At 42.8% G+C, this 20,695-nt stretch overlaps 2 non-coding genes across 2 annotated transcripts; both read left to right on the top strand.

The window, feature by feature from the left end:
* The first annotated feature begins 1,951 nt into the window (after positions 1–1,951).
* On the top strand, positions 1,952–2,023 carry trnaa-cgc (transfer RNA alanine (anticodon CGC)). Its single transcript has one exon. It is a non-coding gene; the product is annotated as a tRNA-Ala (tRNA).
* An 852-nt stretch (positions 2,024–2,875) lies between these two features.
* On the top strand, positions 2,876–2,947 carry trnaa-cgc (transfer RNA alanine (anticodon CGC)). Its single transcript has one exon. It is a non-coding gene; the product is annotated as a tRNA-Ala (tRNA).
* The last annotated feature ends 17,748 nt before the right edge of the window (positions 2,948–20,695 follow it).

Below are 20,695 nucleotides of genomic sequence, written 5' to 3'. Positions count from 1 at the left end.
CGCGGCCAGTGACTTTTGAATGAGTAAACATCGCTCAGTATCACAATGGACGTCTTCATCAGTATAGTGGCAGTTGGAGATCAGGGCGCTGGGGGAAAACCCCACCCTGCCTTCACCCTTGACTTTAGGCTGGCTAGTATATTTATCAATGTCAGTGTGGAGGTCCAGACATGGGTCACTGTCTCTTTAGACTGACCCCAGTGCATCTGGAGCAAATAATGAGGGCGTTGACATTTGATTCAGGATCCATCCAATTCTTTGGAGCTGAAGTCAAGCTTGACTGCTGCCCCCTGCTGGACAGGTGAGGAGAAGTGAATACACAACACAATGCACTGAAAAACATGGCTTCTAACCAGGTGTCTTCCAGGTATCGGTAAATTAGGTGGCGTTATAAGCAGACACAAAGACACAGCGAGATGCACAGTCACAGTCAGATTGATTGAAGCCTTCAAACCACACTGGTTCAAACCGAAACACCAAATCTGCATAAATTGGGCATACAGATAGGCATAAATTAACCAGGGAGGAGTACGGCCTTAAAGGGATTGCCACGGCTGCTTATCTGTCCCCACACATTAATATTCAGACCACGATGTAAGGAAGCCCCAATGCGTGACGCTGCACTCCTTCTGTTAATCTGTGTGTCAGTGTGCGTGCCTGTCTTTAAATGTGTCTTTTTGACTGTACAGCATGTGTGTGTGTGTGCATGTTTGCAATGCATGGGTGCACATGTATACATTTTTTTTTGTTTTACAAATTTTGAGCGAATGCATGCAGCCAGGCCAAAGGTTTTGCACTACGTGTGTGTTTGTGCATGTGTGAGTTTGTGTGTGACTAATGGCTGGGGATCACTGGTTGAAATTGGGGGATTGTTGTGGGTGAGGAGGATGACAGAAAAGAAAATCAGACATGGGAAAGAGAATTCTGTTAATTCTGCTCTCCCACTTATTCAGTAACAGCTTGTGTAAGTGTACGTGTGTGTGTGTGTGTGTGCGTGTGCGTGTGTGTGTGCGTGTGCGTGTGAGAGGGAAAGAAAGGGGGGGTCACAAAAGGCAGGGGACTTCAGCCCCGAGGAGCAGAGGGGCCACATGCACTCTCTCACACATGCGCACACACACACACACACACACACACACAGAAACACTCATATAGCTAACAGCTTTCATTTCCCTAATTAAACCCAATATGAAGTGCACCCTATCTCTCTCACCCATGCATATTCCCTCTCACCTCTCTCGCCCCCCCTCCCGGTCCCTTTTTTCTATCACACTTTCCACCTCTCCGGCTGCATCTGTCCACATTTTCTCCTATACCTCCCTCTGTCTAAATATGTCACTCAAGCTGTCAGTCAAAGGCTCCACGTTAAATCGTAGAGCAGAAACCCTGTGCAGAATGAGAGCATTTCACCCACAATGTCTGACTAAAGAAAAATGACAAGGCAAGTGTGGGGTTAATACTCACCCTGTGTGATGTGCATTGTTTGGTGTTTCTGTCGAAGCTGGCTGGTTGCCAACTGATTTACCCCCCATCCCTCACCTCTGCTGAGGAGGAAATGGAAGAAACTGCCCAAAACCTTTTCCGCTAATCCCCGGACAATGGACTCTGCTGTTTTATTGCGGGGCGGAGATGGAAGTGATTCAGGCATTTTGCTGTGCTGAGCCCAGGTAAACCTGGAGATTTGGATCAACACTGAAGTTAAAGCATTTGATTAGTTTCCTTCCACCCAAATGATACATGATTGCGGATATTTTTGTCCAGGTTACTCAAGATACACAGACATGTTAACCTGCCACTAGATGGTTGATATAGTGAACGATATAAGATAGAATCAATGAATCTGTTATTTAATAAATGGATTCAACTCTTCCTGTTCAGACAGGTGAAGACACTGAGACCATCTCCCCGCCTTCTTTGAATTACAGCAATTACAATACGGTGAGGCAATACAGTGGGGGATGTAGCTCAGTGGTAGAGCGCGTGCTTCGCATGTATGAGGTCCTGGGTTCAATCCCCAGCATCTCCACCTCTTATGTATGGAGGTGCTAGAGGTGAAACACTTATTTGATGAAGACTCTTAGAGTTAGACAAACAAATAACAATAAGAAACAGCTTATTCTTCTTCTTGCCAGCAATATACTTCATGCTACAAGCACAAACGATGTCATTATAAAAGCTGAGACTGCACAGATTCATTCACAGTATACGTTTTATCACTCCACAACCAACACTTGGAGAGAGGAGATCAAATAAACTTCACTTTATACAGCTATAACCATAAATTGTGTCTTACCTTTGCTGTTTTATCACGTTGTTTTCGAGGGCATATGAACGTTGCTGATGGCTTCTCCAGTGTCTCTGGATCATTTCTAGTTGATTCCAGGCGTCGGTATTCATTTGCATGGCATGGAGGTTCATTCGCAGTCAGCTGTCCTCCAGCAATGGTGACACCTATCGTGACATGTAAATGAAATTAAAGTAAGTGACTGAGTTTTACAGTGACACAAGCAAATTTCAAATGACCTAGATGGTACCCAAATAGCCAATTTTTAGAGATTCCGCCTTAACATGCCTCTAAAAAAACCTCTCCAACTTTTCTCTGCTTCACTTTATTAGCCCCAGTTTGGGTACAGGTAATGTTCAGATGTTGTGATATGGTTCGCTGGAGGTTTTGAGCGGCTACTGCATCATTCCAAAGGGATATTTACTCTTAATGTGAACAGTTTTATTAGGCAGAAATATATGCTGTGTTCCATCTTTATTTAGTCTGACCCAGTACACATACGGAAAATCTACAGCTGTCTATTGTGTTCGAGATGGATGTTTTGTTGACCCATCCATCAATCGATTTACCCCAACACACATGGCCACTCAGAGAGGGGATGTAGCTCAGTGGTAGAGCGCATGCTTCGCATGTATGAGGTCTTGGGTTCAATCCCCAACATCTCCATTTCTTACCTTCAATGGATGCATGAGTCCCTCGTTGCAATCAACCAATACAAAAACAGCACACTCTCCTTAAAGTGATAGCTGTTCATTCCCTCGTAGATGGATGAGTTAGAGAGTTCCATCTCAGCTACTCTTGCAAGGACATTCCTTTGGCTGTATTACAGGTATGTCTCATGCATGTCATGTTGGATGTAACGTAATTAGGAAAGACCAGAAAATCCCTGGTATCTGCCCTCTGGTTTATTTCAATTCATAGGTTCAAATCCAACGTTCTTAATTTGCACTAATCTGTCAACCTGTTCTTTCCAACGTGACATGAACACAACATGACTGATGCTTCCAAGAAACATGGAGACACGTTGAGAGGCTTCTCATGTGGCTGCACCTGCTGAGGTGTTGCGACACAATGCTTGGCAGAGGACACGAAAGCATCTCCTATCATCACATGCAGTGTGTCGTGCATGTTTTCAGTGTTAACAATAGTGTTTTTGATCAGTCAGAAATGAGCACATGTTTGCCGGCACTTCTCCCGTGCAGTCATGGGGGAGAACTGCGTGTGCTATCCATCCCTGTGCACTGAATTAAAGATGTTCAAACAATGCTGACCAATCAATTATTTACACGAGCACAATCTAGACAGCAAACACATGGATGCACACAAACCCACACATATCCTATCAGAAAGCCCTGTCTAATTAAGGGGATTGTTTCAGCTATAATTAGATGGCACGTCGGTGGTGTAGCCATTCTTCAGTGTGAGCTGAAATATAATCGTTAGCCTCATCCTTTCGAAGAACCAAGAAGTGCTTCTTAAGACCCACATTCTGCTATTCAATAATGCCTGCTCACTCCAATTGAATACCGCGAAGTCTAATCATGTAATGCAGAGATCCACAACCAGGGAGGTACTTCAGCAGTTGCCAGGGGATGCGTGGAAATATTGTGGAGCAGCTCGAGTCGTTTTATAAAAAAGAAATTCGATTTTTAGTCGTCTATGACACCTGTGAGTAATGGATAAATGGCTAGCTAAACCTTGTGGATAGATGGATAGATATAATAAACAAAAGGGATAGGCTACATGGTTAAAGTAGATGGATACGATTGGATAAATGGTTAGCTCAGAGCAATGGAAAAGACTGTTGAAATAGCTAGCCTAAAGTGTGACGACTGAAATCACTTAATGGCTCCAGCGTCTGCTACTCCAAGTGCAAACATTATCACCACACAGACCCGAACACTGAACGTTCTCTCAGCAGACACACCCACAAACCCAGAGAACTACAAGCACATTCTGTGTTCACCATGATGAAACGTTTAATTGAACTACTCAGTATCAGTCTCCTCGTGGCAAATAAAGGTAAAACGTGATTACCCAGCATTGCTTTAACCTAATGCCCTATGTGTGGGATTCTAGATTGACTCCACAGCAGATGGTGCTATCAATTATTGAGCCCGTGAAGACGACGCTGCCCTCAATCAGATTAAGTGGATTATGCCAACATCAACTCTCTTATGATCCAGATTCAGTTTCTTAGATCAACATCCAACGTCAAGATGCACAACCCCCGACACCGCCTCCTGTCGCCCTTTTAAACAGTGTCTTTGACTGGGATCTATCTATCTGTCTGCTCCTCCGGTCCTTAACATCCTCTGGGTGTATTTGTGTATGCATTAGTGTATGCAATTTTCAAATCTGACCTAAATACGCTACACGTTGAGCTCTCTCTCTCTCTCTCGCTGATATCTGACTACATACCATGATGGAGTCCCTGCCAACATACTCGGCGTTCCACCCATCCCAATGCAAATGTCCCCTTAATCCTGTTAACCCACTCTTGCTGTGTGGAGAGGCAGAGAGTAGGAGAGAGCCTCGGGCGAGTACGACATTGTACCCCTCCGCCCCACTGAGATCTAATTGAAGAAACAAGTGCTTGGTACAAAGTGAAGCTCCTCGGCTCACTGTGACATTAATACAAGAGTAGTGAGGGTGAAAAAACACTCTGTGATCGGCAGCGTACAAATCTGAAAAACAGGATTGTGAGTGTGGGGGTGCAGAGGAAGAGGCAGCGGGTTTAAACACCAGCTTGTACTATGTTTGAATTGAGGTGTACAGCTGCTTACATAGTGGATCATCTACTCCACAGGTGCTTGAAGTGCGGTCCAAGAACAAGCAAAACGAGTGACTCAGTTGGATTTCAGTGTTGACTCCAAATACATAAAAAATTTTATCTCACTATTGCAGCACTGCACTTGCAGTAGCGCAAACAAAAATGTGTTGTTCAAATGTTGGGTAGGGTATCAAGCATCCATGCATGGTACATTTTGGTACAACCCGTGTGTGTGTGTGTGTTTTATTAGTCCGGGTGAGCTGAGGATGGTAGGCGGTAAGCTTGTTTACTTGTAGATTTGCAGCATGTGAGGCGATTAGGGTCATTGTTTCCTGATAAAGGATAAGACAGGTCTGTCGTGCTAAGCTGTTCTTGACAACATGTTTTGACCCTCATCCAGCTGGAAAAGAGGGGTCTTAGTCATTAAAAAGAGGTGTGGTGGGTGGGTGCACTGGGCATCATTAGCAGCAGGCAGAAAGGTCTACGTGTTTCACAAAAAGAATAAATGTCAATTTTAGGGGAGGAATGAGTTACATCACTACGGTAGATTTCACAGTAGATGTTTTATTGCAGGAACCTTGATTTTAAGCACAGTTGCTGCTGCTGTGGGTGGCTGATAGCAGAGAAATGTAAACCCTTTAAAGCGCACACTACCACAGAGTTTGACTCTGGCTCCGGTTGCCTCTGTTTGCTTTATCACTGAGCTGCAATGTGGGCCCGGGCAGATGTGGAATATTCCTATTTCAGAGGCAAAGAGTTGCTTTGCTTAAAATGTTCAAGGTCTTTCAGTGTGAAAGCATTTATTGTTTGAGGGGAAAGAAAGCTCCGGCTGAACTGGAGTCAGAGCTGTAAAACTGTACCGAGTCCAGCTTCAGCACTGAGTCTGATACCAAGACCCAGCGTTCTGTCAAACTGTGTCCTGTATAGTAGCTTATTGAGAAGACGACTACATTGTAAGCCTTGTACTCGCATTTACAGAAAAAAAATCGACATTGCAGTCAGATCACATTGGCGTAATTACACAGCAGCCAGTGTTGAAAGGGTAAGAGATTATAATTATATGGCAGAAACAGATTATTTCTTTCAGTTGATTCAGAGGTTGATTACACGGCACTATAGATCACTAATGAAATGATTCCCTGTGCATATGTGTGGCTGTCTGCAGATATGATAACCCACAGTCTGACGTGTTGAAGACTATATGTCAGAATGGTGTCCACGACTGTAAATATTATTTACACCCACAGTTGTGGGAAGAAAATGAATGAAGTTTGTCTTGTTTAACATAAACATGAATATCATGAAGTGACTAACATAGGATATAAGTACACAGAAATTGTAAGTAGGCTCCTCTATGCTGTTTGAGTCCTATTTACAAGCTCCTTTGAATGTATTAAATGTCTCTTTTAAATGGGAACCCGACTAAAGTAACATAATTCAACATATGTTGCAACATATTCTGTCAGAACGTGTAGTTACACAAATTAATGATTTAAGAACCACCATGTTTTTCCAGCAAAGTAGTCTTCAATTATGTTATGTACATACTTAATTACTCCTTAAAATAGGAAAAACACAAAACCCTTGAAGATTATACTATTCAATGAGTTGAATGATGTACTGTAGTACTTAAAAGTAAAAGGTAGCCTGTGGGGTTTTTGACCACTAGTATTCCCAATAAAACTCCACAAAGCACCTTTAATACAACTTTGAAAAGGACAACAGACAATATAGAGCAATGTGGATCTTAACAAAGTGGATCATAATTGAATGTAGTTTTGAATCCGTCATGATCACTGCAGTAACCAATACGTAGAGAAAATGTGATAATGCTGCTACCGCTCCTCCTGCTTCCTCAACTAAATGTTAAATTATTAAACATTGCATGGATGAAGTCCCGGATTCAGTCCCCTGCATATTCACTTGCTATTTGGTGTCGTGCAAAGAAGCAACCCTTCCAAATTGTGAAATCTTGTCAATACTGAGATACCAACTGTTTCAAGGCTGCTTCATATAACGACATTCATCAAAAACATCTGTCGTAGCGTTGCACTTCTTCCAAATAAAATAGATCAATCAACCTATATGACTATCAACCATTGATGCAGCTCAGTGGAAGAATGCATGCTTTGCATGTATGAGGTCCTGGGTTCATAGCCCAGCATCTATGCTTTTTAGTGGAACACTAACTGTTCATACTTTCCTTGATACTCAATGCTCAAGGGTGCCTGCACAAAACCATTTACCAAAAATCCTTGCACTTCCCACCCAGTGCATGAATGTAAAATATCCAGTAAAATAGCATTAAATTCACATTAGGTTTTGGCTCTAGTAGCCTTGAACAGGGTTAGCTGACCCCAGTTGTCCTCCGACTTATTATTTTCATTCACCAGATACACGGTGGCGCGATGAATGTGTAGCAATGTGACGGGTTTATTTCATGTTATGCCAATTCATCGTATTCTTTGGTTATAGCATCTGTTTTCATCTCCATCATTCTCTCTTTTGTCCCTGCGAGTCCTTTCCTTAAGCAAACAGAAAACAGGGGGTCGAGATGAAATAACGGAGGTAAAGAAAGGGGGTTGAGAGTGAGGGGAGAGGTAGAAGGAGAGGGCAAGGAGCGGGGGTGGAGTAGCACTGGAGAAGCAGGTGAATTGGTGCTTGGCTGGTGGTAAGGCCCATAGAAAGGGGAAAAGTCTTGGATGGGTAAAAAATGCAACGCTAGGCTGAAAACACAGCCACAAATATCATGTCTATTAATAATAGACATGGTTCAATAATCAGCACATGAATATGGATTAATACATTCCATCAGGAGAGAGAGAGAGAGCAGGTTTGTGGAGGGAAGCGGGGGGGGGGGGTGAATCCAGCTTGGCGTCTGCTCAAATGACAACAGCTTCTTAATTTTAAGCTTTTGCGACCAGGGCGAGGAAAAATAAATTCAGAGGTAATTAAAAAAGCAGAGAAGGAGTGACAGGAGGACAGGAGGGAGGAGGGAGGGGGAAGATAGTGGCATCTGTGCCTCCCAAACATCTGCTGACTGACTAGCAGGAGAGGAGAGGACCTAAAATAGGTATGGTAAAGTGGGTACAGCAAATAAATCATGCGTTCTTTAAATACTGTACGAGATTCGAGGGTATATTATTGAACTGCAAGTCCCTTTTAAGAAAAAAGGGTTCATTCCTCATGAGGAGAGGCATTCAGAGCCCATGTCTCACTCTGGCTATCTCTCCTCCTTCTGTGTGCGCGCATGAGAGCGAGAGAGCAATCTGGTGTGTGGTCCAAAAGACATTCATCGTCTCACTTATTAAAACAAGTCAGGGTTATTATGGACTACGTTTTTAAGTCATGACAGCTTTGTGAGTCCAGGAAGAGCAATGTCCGTCTGTTGGTATGTCCACAACTTTGGTCCAAACTTAAATATCTCAAATATATCAGATGCATTGCCGTGGCGTATTGATATTCGTGGTCTCCAGAGGATGAATTGTGAAAACATTGGTGATTCCTTTTCATCCAGTGCCGTCAGTTTCAATTTGTCCAATATTTTGGTGCATGTCCAAACACCTGCAAAACTTATCACATTCCCATCAGTCGTGGTTGTACTAATTAGGTAATGTTAGCATGCTAACACTCTATACTACGGTAGCCTATACAGTACATGGTAAATAATATTAATAAGCATGTTAACCAAGAAGGCAACAGCATCAAACCGTGAGGCTTCAAAACCATAGTTCACAAACTAATAGGTAACTTTGTACACTTCTTACATACAGTCTATGGTTATGACTGTAAATACATCTCACAACGACGCTAGCATGGCTGTATAGACTTTCATTGTTATTGATTTTAAACTTTGCATGTACAATATACAGATATGCTGCATGGAAAACTAGCAAAATATACAGAAGACTATTTGCTCATTCTGTCTATCCATTGACTTCCTGCAAAGAGCTTTCAGAGACCCATGTGTATTGTGGGATTTAAACAGTTCAACAAACATTCAGCTTCCCGCAAAATTGTGAGCCGACTGGTGAAATGAAATACATTTGAATTGGCTGGATTTCTTTTCTGTATCACGTCTTTCTAACAAACGGCATAAAGTGACACAGAAAGATGTTTACGATATAAGGGATTGCGTTTAGCACCAACTACCAGCTACAACGCACAGTACCAACATGTGACTGCAGTTTGTGCTCTTCAATAACCTGCTGCCTCCACAAATGAGCAACAGGCTTTTGAGAGAAGTACTCCACACATCTGTTGTGTCTCAGTTACCTGCTCCCACAATGATCACAAGAACACTTAATCTTCCTGGTTTCAAAGCTGCCAGCTTTTTTATTGATCTGCCTGTCAACTCTGTAAAGTGCAGTCAAGTGTATGACACCGTCACCGTATTCTGGAAAACACACGAGATGAAAGCTTGGCAACAATGTTTGCGATGCAATATATAGCCATTACTGCATTGTGATGACACTTTATCTCCCCGGAGAACCAGACTGACGAGATGTTTCAGACAATGTCAGAGACAATTCTGTCGTTTTTCTTTTGAGTGCACAGGTAGTTCCTTGGGGGTAAATTGAACCTGACAGACGGGGTTGCTGGTGTTACCCCTTGGGCAAAAACTAGTGACTACCGATCTGTTCAGGGGGAAAGGGTAGAAACATGCAGAAAAATCTCCAGTGAATGTCAAGAAATATTACATCAGTCTAGCCATTCAGGTCCTTGGCTGTCTCCACTGTCTAAGACAAAAAATGGTAAAAAGCTTTTACCATTATTAGCGAGAGCTAATATTTCTCCCACTGCTGGGATGACATACGGCGTGATCAGAGATGATTCTGTGTGCGCAGATCCACTCAGGTATTAGACACATATTGACCCGCGGCAGTAGGACCTTGTCTGACCTGATAAGTGTAATTTGGGCTCAGGATGGGTCTGTTCCTCAGACTCTTTGAAAATAAGGTGGCAAAAGGCCACTTTAAGCAGAGTCAGCATCATTTAATCAATGATAAAGGTCATTATCTCTCAAATTACGTGTGGCAACTGATTCCTGAGCTCACCAAGTCTCTTTTTAGTCGATGCACTCCACATTTTTCTCCACGTCCTCATCCTCCATCTCTCCTGCAAACATGGAGTCTCTCCCAAGCTTCTCCTTTGAGCTCCTTCAACTCCCTGAAGACAGACAGACATGGAAGCAGGCTTTGGGGGATGGGGGCGCTGGTGGTGGGGGATGGAGGGGAGGGTGCGAAGAACAGTGTTCCCAGAACACCCACACATGTGCACATTGACTTATGTACGCATGCACACACAGGAGAACCAGCTCTATAACCAGCACACCCACTGGCACACACACACACACACACACCAACCTTCGCACGCAACTGCTGCCAGTCTTTCCAGACGAAACCTTCTGAGCACCCCTCTGTGATTTAATTGGCGCAATTATATTTGCATAAGGCTGTTTCAGCTAACACACACACACACACACACACACTGCTGACAGTTTTTAATAGGCAGGATAATTGAATATGGTTTCCCCACCAGTGCCTGAAGGGTCTATCTGTATATTCTGCAAAGGATCAGCGCTCCATACGTTTACTTAGTCAAATGGGACCATTTGCCACCAGCTCAACTGTTAATCATAGACTTCAAAGGTTAATGGACTGGGAGCGTTTGGGGTCATCGTTTTTAAAGACGATTGAGAGAGGTGTCCCAAAAAAATAGACTTCTTGATTCTATCAACCCAGTAACAACGTTGTTGCTGCACCTTTTTCATGAAAAGAATCCACAACTAATTAAAAAGCTGCTAATGAAAAAGAGCAAAGATAATGAGAGGAAGGCTCGAAGTGAAAATCAACTTGACATTTTCCCAAGTGTATTTTTTTCTTCTCTAATTACTACTAGGTTACAGCTTAATATGTGAGAGTGAATGAATGTTGATCGGAATGAACAAGGGCAACTTAATTACCAGCAAAGCAACGCAGCTGAAGATGCTGATTAAAGGAGTTACAAGACACATTTAGTTGTTTTCTTTGATTGGATTTATTCTATGAATAATTATATCTATCATTTCATATTCTATAAAAACAGGGCCTTTGTATGACTGAAATTATCACATCAAACCAAACATCAAAGTAGTATAATAAATATATCTCATATATCTCATGACCCCTCTGTTATATCTTACGACTTGTTAGAGGGTTGGGCACCACTGCTCATAGGCACTAACAGAGTTAAACATGCTCATGGCTCAAAGAAACATTGTGGGTTCAACTCTCACAGACTGCTCCCACTGTATATTACACACTGTACACGGCTGTACTTATTGTACATACTGTATGAGTAATAAGGAGCCAGAAAGCAGCAGTTCATTATTGTAAATGAATCGCAGTGAAATACCTTAAAGATATTCCTAAGAATAGCTGTTTCTTTACACAAATTGGCTTCAAAATGACCATTAGTCATTATAGAATGACATCCAATCTTCTGCACCTCAAAGTGATTCTGAAATGATCTCTAATTCTGAGACAGCACTGCTGGCCATAGTGGTGTGACAGCTGCAGCTTTACATTATGAACGCTCGCATCTTTTAGGCTTTTCGTCTTTAAACACAAAAAACGCTTTCCTATTTTTTATAGCTTTGTTAACCACATCTCCCTCCCCCCCTCTCTCTCTCACTCTCTCACTCTCTCTCTCTCTCTTTTTCATTTATGAACTCACCTCACCTACCTATCAATCCCCCCCCCCCCCCCTTCTCCTCTTCCTCCACCTCCTCATTCTCCACACACACACACACACACACACACACACACACACCAAACCCCCTCGCCTAAAAATGAAATCAGATTTTCTCTCTCTCTCTCTCTCTCTGTGGATGAGGGTCTCTGGGTCTTTTGTTCACCCACCCGCTCATGTGGCCTCCTCCGGTTGCCACGGCAACCGGGTGTATACATACTGTTGCTCCAGGAGAGAACTCGAGATGGAAAAGGGATGCAGAGAGATGAGAGAGAGAGAGAGAGAGAGAGAGAGAGGTTGGGAGGGAAGGGATGGAATCTGAATAAAGGGAGGAAGAGAGAGAAACGACAATGGGTGTGGGAGTGGTTATGAAAAAGAGTGGAGGGAACGGATGAAAAAGGAAAGAGAGGACAAAAATATGTACTTTTTCCCGGTGCAGATTATTCTCCTTCGTATTAAATTACTCTCTTATACCAAATCCCCCAAAAAACACATGTAATTCCCATTTCTGTGCTCAGCACTTCTCCATTTTCTTTCTATTTGTTTGGCAGAAGATAATTAAATTTTTTCAGATGCACAGCAGAGTTTTAATCGAATCTCTTGCCCTGGACCTTCATCTCGTTTGTTTCATGTCAGCGCCTGATTGTAGAACAAGAATTTAAAGCTTTCTCTGCTGCAGCAACTGCAAAATGCTCCGGATCAGAGCGTCAGCAAAATGTAATGTCAAATGTAAAAATGTGCAGCAATGAGAACGCAAACAAGCCTCTTCTGTCTCATCTGGCATAGCAACTCATCAAACTTATACTTAAAAGTTGTTTCATTGCGCCACAATCCCGGAATTATAGAAATCAATTAAGCTTACATTGTTGTACCAAAATGTTTTGTCTAAAGTGGGAAGAGGGGGAGTAAGAGGGAGATTACATAATGCTTTATTATTATTCTATTTTATATAATATTGTCTGGTAGACGGTAACATCAAATTTTTAGTAAAAATGGGAACTGAAAACACAAAAGACAACATGTAATGGGTGGGAAAAAATAAAAAGGACGCTGAATCAGGGAGAAGATGATCCAACGCAAGAAAAAAAAATGGATTGAGACAGTGAAACAAGGAGACACAATAAATATCAGCATCCTTCTCCACCCTGTTGTCTGTGTTTGCTGTATCAGAAGCCTGTAGGAATCCAAACCCTGCAGACAAGCTGCCATCTGCCATCTTGGCTCCAGTCCACCGCTGCTCATTGGAGCCAAGATGGTGCCCAGTCAGTCACACATAGTCAAAAGAATCACATTCAAAACTCTCAGACGTGTTTTTTATAATGTAGAAAGACATGCAGGCTGACTGACAAAAAAACAAACTTTTGGTAAATTGTTTGCTATACTGGCTTGTATAGTGGGAAAAATAAACTGCATTTTGAGACAAGCTTGTTAAACGTGAAAGATTTTGGCTATTAAGCTGTTGAAATTCATACAGAGATGGCAACTACCCATAGCAGCCAGGAGGCACACATGATAAATACAGTCTGAACAATGGGCTATGCCATGGACGCATTGGGTTACCTTATAGTCACAACTAATACATTTTCATCATGTTACATGTTTGCAGCGGTTCGTTCACATGCAGGCGGGAGACATTGCAGAAAGAAAATGAAAATCATAGCTATAAATATCAACATATATCAACAAATATAACATGCAATGCTGTAAGAACAACGTATAACGTATAACTTACAAAGGGCTTTAGAGGGGGCTGGATAATGCTAATATGAGATGGCTTCAGCTGCAGCCAACTTTATCTCTAGATGACAAACGAGGACACGCTAACTGACATGTCAGACGGAGAGAAACAGAGAATCGTAGCCATTAACTACGCTAAATGCACATACATGCATACACACACACACACACACACACATAGTGCTGTAGAAGGATCATGACACGACGCTCTGATCTGAAGCTAATGCTGAACCATCCAGACTCATTGGCATCATTCCATCTCTCTCACACACACACACACACACACTCACACTCACTCACACACTCTGTACTGGCAGTTCTCCATTATGATAATCGCTACTCCCTCTCATGCATATACATACCCACATGCTCAGAGGCCACCTGAATATAACACCCCTCGAAAATGAAACTGTGTGGAGGTTCATCCTGTTATCCGGAAATATTTGTATCTTTACGCCTCTTTTAATATTTAACTAGGTTTGCATCAAATAACAGAACCGAGTCAACAATCAGCTGAAGAGTAAAGCAAGCAGTGGAAATGTTATTGATGGGCCGTTGCAAGACTGTTGTTGCTATCTTCATCTCATTCATCTTCATCTTCATTTATAATGAATAGACATGTACAGTGTTTCCGTCTCCCTCCATCAGTCAGTACTGTGCACCATTTGTTAAGGTTCTATGTTTGGTTCTTTCCAAGTGGAAACTATATATGCTGTGTTTTATTAGTAGATTCGCTAGTTCGAAATTTGACCTACGTATTTGAGCTGGAGGAAGCTGTCATAGCTTATTGAGTGTGTTGCACCGTTCTCTTTTATTCCACCTTCTCTGTCGCAGTATAAACTGCTCCACAAAGGAGAAAAAGCTTGTAGAGAGTTATGAGTCAAGAGTTGATGGTACAAATAGAATACACTGCTCAAACTTATTGTCTAATGCTACTGGCTGTTAGCTAGAGGAGCGCTTCATTTGCCCTCTTTAGTAACTTTTCACAACAATAACCCTAACAAATTTGTGTGCAACTGGGAACAAAACAGTTGAGGCAATACTTTGTAATTTACTAGCATTATCCTGGCTGGCTAGTGAGTTGGTAGTTACTCCTACCACACCAAACGTCCAGAGCCAATTATTTCTCCAAAACGAACAAATTAATTTGGCTGTGAAACTTCCTGTTGTGACCATAGGAGAGTTCCACTTCGACACATAAAAAGGTGACCTAAAGAGTTGAGCTGTAAAAGTGATGGACCTCAGAGAAACTGCAGTAGTTTGCAAATATATGTAAAACATTTGTTTCGTCAAAATGCAGAAAAAGAGGAAAACATTCACTTATTCAGCAGAACATAGAGACCCAAATGTGTCAGAAACCTTTATCCCATCTACATTATGTAAAATATATTTCAATAAAACGTCATTAATCCTGCTCGTTTGAATCGGGGGTTCTCACTACATTCATCTATCTCTCTCTTTACCAGGTCAGAGGGATTATACGTGTCCCATGTATCTATATAATTACAGATGACATGTGATTACACAACTCATACAGACATGTGTACATCTTTAATCCCCCCCCATCATTCCTCTGACATGTGGTGAAAGTCAGCATATTTCAGTTGTTTGTCTAATGACTGAGACAGATTAATGCGGAGAACTTAATCACCTTAATCATTTATTTAGCATTTGTGTAAGGGTGAGTGTAGTTGCACTGATGCCTCAATCTGTGCAACAATGTTAAACGAGGTCGCTCGTGGGTACATGTGTATGTGCGTGTAGGCACGCATGCATTAGTGAAAGCATACACGTATAGATTATGCGGGGATATTGCACACAAATGAGAATGTGTGCGTTAACATGTGTCCATGTCTCAGCTGATGTCATGTGGGCAAACGCTGAGTGGGCAGTATCGCTCAGAGGGGATTGTCACATATAATAAAGATGCTGTTGTGTGTGTGTGTGTGTGTGTGTGGTGTGTGTGTGCGTGTATTTGTGTGTGTGCTGGAGCAAGGGGTCTATAATCTGCAGGATTAGTGCCTGTGGAGATTGATTGAGATTAAATTCAACACCGAGCAGCTCCTCCTGCAGGAAGACAGATTGACAACATGAGAAACATTTTGCCTTTTCTAACTGCTCGCAGTTTTTGTTTTGTTTATACGCTGTTGAAGAGAAAGCGGATTAAGATATCTATGTATGATAGATTTATTCCTGTAAATATCTTTATTAGGCAATAACTATTATGATAAATCATTACTTTCTTTTCAGTCTCTGGTCATTTTTCTACATTGAAACAAAGTTATTCTCCCCTACTTTCTTTTGCTTTCAAAATGTCTTCATCCTCCTCTGCCACACACATATACGTCTATATATACACACACACACACACACAGATCCCCTTTAGTGTTCAGTTTTGACCTTTGAATACAAGGTTTTTTATATATCTTTGTTGAGACACAAGCACAACCTGAAATTGCCCGTGGGCTCCTGTTCTCAATCTCACAATCGATGCTTTCTGACATTTAGTGGGGTGGAAGAGGGAGGGAAGTGTGCGTACAAGAGTGTGTGCATGCATGTGTGCGTGCATGCATTTTACTGTGTATACAAACCAACAATAGACAGGTGAGGTCAATTTAGCTGAACTGCTGTTCTAACCAGCGCTTGCTTACATTTATTAAAGTACACACTGAAGCAAATGGAACACAGCCTTGTTGTCACTTCCCTACTCTGTGACACTGGTCTGAACGGTGCAACTTCTCAGAGTTCAACAATCATTTTCAGTTTAATTTCTCCAAAAACAAAGAAGTGACATTGGCTGTTAAGAGGGCGGCTTCCATTTTTCCTCTAAGAGTGTAGTATAAATAGTGTATAAGAGCACATTATGAAGCTGGAGAGCCATCTGATTGCACACAATACAAGCACTGTCTGTACGCTGCCGAAATCAATACACATCTGATCCAGCTGTCCCAGCTGATGGGGGGCAAAGTAGTGGAAGTATTGACAATATGTGTAAAGTTGCATTGAATCAATATCAGCCACTCACTCCATAGAAATGCTTGAATATAGAAAAGAAAACAGAGAATAAATGAATACCTGCTATAACTGTGCTGTCAGACTGATACAAAGGAGCATCATTCTTGGCACCAAAGTGTTTTAGCGCACATGACCTATTGGGAAATTGAACAGGGCTCCCAGACAGCCAATACTGTGTAAAGCACTGCAGAGGCAACACTGAGGCATCCAGTGGATGAAGTGAATCCGACCGGGCGTCTCCTGGTCGTTCAGAGCGTGCATTTTTTCTTTCTGTCTCCTGAATTTGTGTGCACACTGACAACCTGTTGCCTCGTTTCCTTGTGGGAGGTGACTGGAAGGGTGGACACACTTGAGACTAATTATGTACCAGCGTGATTGAAATGTTTGTTCAACTGCAACGCTGTAAACGCCGCTTCAATCGGCAATCAACAAGATCTTCATCCGGGGCTCGTCAACAGGGACTGTGGTGGCTGACAAACCGTCAGAACAACGAAGGAGATGGCGAGGATGAAGGCTCCCTGCAGATGTGACTATTTGTATCTCATGTGTCTGTTGACTTTGACACAACCATATATAAAGAAATAAAGAGAACGTGTCTGCTTGCTCTGAATATACTTTACAAAGAGCAGCAAACATCAGAGACTGAGCATTCGTGGATTCTTTTTAAATGTCAGTGATCGATAGAAAATACAGCTTTACTATCTTAAGGTTTAGGGATACTCCGAGATTGTGTTGGTTTGAACAAATACAGAAAGTCTGAAAAGAAGACCACCCTCCAGAAAATGGCATGTTGTTTTGTTTTTACAGCACAAACGTACCTCTCAGGCCTCAGGCTGTCCTCAGAGTCTTTGTCGGTAGACCACTTAAAGGTTATAGGATCGGCTCCGGGGGACGAGTTCACCAATTAGGAGGAGGTCAAAGTGCAGGGTCCAAGTGTGCCAGTTTACATTATGTTTTTTATCCCTTCATCAAATTGCTTTATTGTTTCTTCATGTTTTTAGAAGGCATAACTCGTACTCGTATACAGTATTTTTAAGAAAGTAATTAATATCCAGTACGTTTTTATTTGCCCAGATGTTTGATGTCAGAAGTGAGACTAGAGAACTGATGTGTCCCAGAAATTAATCAATTCTTAAGATTGAATCTGTTTACAGTATGAGACGCCGACTAAAACTGTTGAGAACGCACAAAGCTATGTTACGGCTCAAACTATATCCAAACAACATCAAACACAAAACAATTGGATCAAGGTATTAGTGCATTTGACACAAATAAGCATAGTGCGACAAATGTCATCCGTCTAGACGGGAACAGAATCACAAAAATAGTGATACACCCCCCCCCCAAAACCAGTCAACTGAGAGACACTGATGCCTCAAAGCCACGACGTCTCATAACAATGGGATTAAAACAGCATTAATACCCACGTTCAAAAACAACTTTACAATCCTCTTTCTCAATTCGCCCCAAAAAACACTTCCCAAATAATCAGCTTAGTCATAAGCCCGGGGCCTTTTATTGAAGTTCACTATCAAAGACGGGAATGATTCACGTTCCTTTCAAGAAATTACAAGAGTTAGAAATCAAATGTCGATGTCAGATTTTCAATATCCGCTCCATTGTCTACCATTCAGTCTGAGCCTCTGCGAGAAAGGTTTCATTGCTTTTGTGCATGAATTAGCCAGAACGTAGTCATACTGACAATAGCCTCTATATTTAATTTATTCAAACACATTGGCACTATAATAGGCCTATTATCTTTTGTCCAGACTTTGAATAGTATCACATTAATCCCTCCCAATTGTATCTGCCGTTGGCTCAGATTGGATCAATGGGGTTGATTTAATTCACAGTCGGGGCAGTCGATACCTGTAACTAATGCTAATTTAGATGTAAATGATAAAATATAACCTGTTCAGTCATGGTGATGTGAGGACAAAGGGGTGATGATGTGGAAGCAGGGCAATGGTGGACTGACAGAGACACAACAGCACAAGCAATGCAAGAGGTACTTAGAATAGAATAGAATAGAATAGAATAGAATAGAAATATACTTTATTCATCCCCAAGGGGAAATTTGTCTGTGGCAGCAGCAAACAAGGTTACACAATAAAATAAAAATATTAAGTATGGAAAATGCACAATATATATAATATAATAAAATAACAGAGCAGGACCTATTCAATTTAAGAAAATAAAGTAAATAAAAATGCACAGTATATACACTAAATAGAATCGTATTAAATTAACTAAGTAGGAAAGAATAAACAAAACAGTAGTGCACAAGATCGCCAACCGCAGCAACAACAGTGTAGCATTGTTATAGTTGTGTGTGTGATTTGGCCAGAGGTGATATATTATAGAGTCTAATGGCAGTGGGCAGGAATGTTCTCCTGTATCGGTCCTTGTGACAGCGGAGCTGAATCAGTCTATTGGAGAAAGTGCTCCGCTGTCCCTGCAGTAGGTGGTGGAGAGGGTGGTCCTGGTTATCCAATATGGATAATAGTTTCTTCAGTGTCCTCCTCTCCACCACCTCTTCCAGATAGTCTTGTTTGCAGCCAATGATGTAGCCGGCCTTCTTAACAAGTTTGTTCAGTCTGTTGGTGTCTCCGGCTCCAATGCTGCTCCCCCAGCAGACTACGGCGAGGTACAGTGCACTGGCCACAACAGACCAGTAGAACATCTCCAACATCTTGCTGCACACGTTGAAGGATCGAAGTTTCCTCAAGAAAAAGAGTCGACTCATCCCCTTCTTGTACACAGCGTTGATGTTGGTCTTCCAGTTCAGTCTGCTGTCGATGGAGACACCCAGGTACTTGTACTCCTCCACCATGTCCACATCCTCTCCCAGAACTTTCACCGGTTGTGGAGCCGTCGTCTTCCTCCTGAAGTCGACCACCATCTCTCTGGTCTTGGCCACGTTCAGAAGCAGGTAATTTCTACCGGCCCACTCCACAAAGTCCTCCACTACTGCCCTGTACTCCTCCTCCCGTCCGTCCCTTATACACCCGACCACTGCAGCGTCATCAGAGAACTTCTGCAGATGGCATGACCCTGAGTTGTACTGGAAGTCAGTGGTGTACAATGTGAACAGGAAGGGAGACAGAACAGTTCCCTGTGAGGCTCCAGTATCACTGACCACCGTATCAGACAGCACACGGCCCAGTCAGACAAACTGTGGTCTGCCTGTGAGGTAGTCAGTGATCCAGGAGACGGTGGACGCGTTAACCCCCACCACCCGCAGCTTCTCACTCAGCAGCAGTGGTTGGATGGTGTTGAATGCACTGGAGAAATCAAAGAAAGTGATTCTCACAGAGCCACCGGATCCATCCAGGTGCGACTGAGCTCGTTGCAGCAGGTAGATGATGGCGTCGTCCACTCCCACATGAGGCTGGTATGCATATTGCAGAGGGTCCAGTGAGGATTTCACCTGCGGTCGGAGGTGGGCCAAGACCAGCCTCTCCAGCACCTTCATCACATGAGATGTGAGGGCAACTGGTCGGTAGTCATTGAGGCCAGATGGTGTCGTCTTCTTTGGTACGGGAACCAGGCACGACGTCTTCCACAGCACCGGGACTTCCTCCTGCTTCAGGCTCAGGTTGAAGAGGTGTTGAAGGACATTAGACAGCTGGATGGCGCAGGTCTTCAGGACCCTGGGGCTGATGCCATCAGGTCCTGCAGCCTTTCCTTGATGGAGTCGTTCCAGCTGTCTTCTCACCTGGCCAGTCGTCACAGAGAGGGGGGGAGTCATAGTGTCGGTGGTGGCAGAGCCCTTTGAAGTGGAGGACTCTGAGTCCATGCAGCTCACCAGGGGGGACAGAGGGGGAGGTGTTTGGGAGGTGTGGTGTGTGGAGGAGACAGATGAGGGCTCTGAGCTAAACCTATTGAAGAAAGAGTTTAGCTCGTTGGCCCTCTCCAGGGAGCCCCCTGGTAGTCTCCCTCCAACCTTGAAGCCGGTTATCTGTTTCATTCCAGTCCACACCTCCTTCACGTTGTTCTGCTGGAGTACTTGAGTCGTTGAATCGAGTAGCGAAGAGTCTATCAAACTGTGACCTTAAAAAAATATATAAACGGACAGAATAGTGCGACCTCCTACTCTGAAAACACATGAGGATTCAGTTTTGCGCTCCTATTTTCTGTTGGCACATTTGTTCCCA

The sequence above is a fragment of the Anarhichas minor genome, unplaced genomic scaffold (genome assembly GCF_050575085.1).
Source record: "Anarhichas minor isolate MPS153535 unplaced genomic scaffold, ASM5057508v1 ptg000009l, whole genome shotgun sequence".
Lineage (NCBI taxonomy): Eukaryota > Metazoa > Chordata > Actinopteri > Perciformes > Anarhichadidae > Anarhichas > Anarhichas minor.
This window is presented reverse-complemented; position numbering and strand designations above follow the sequence as displayed.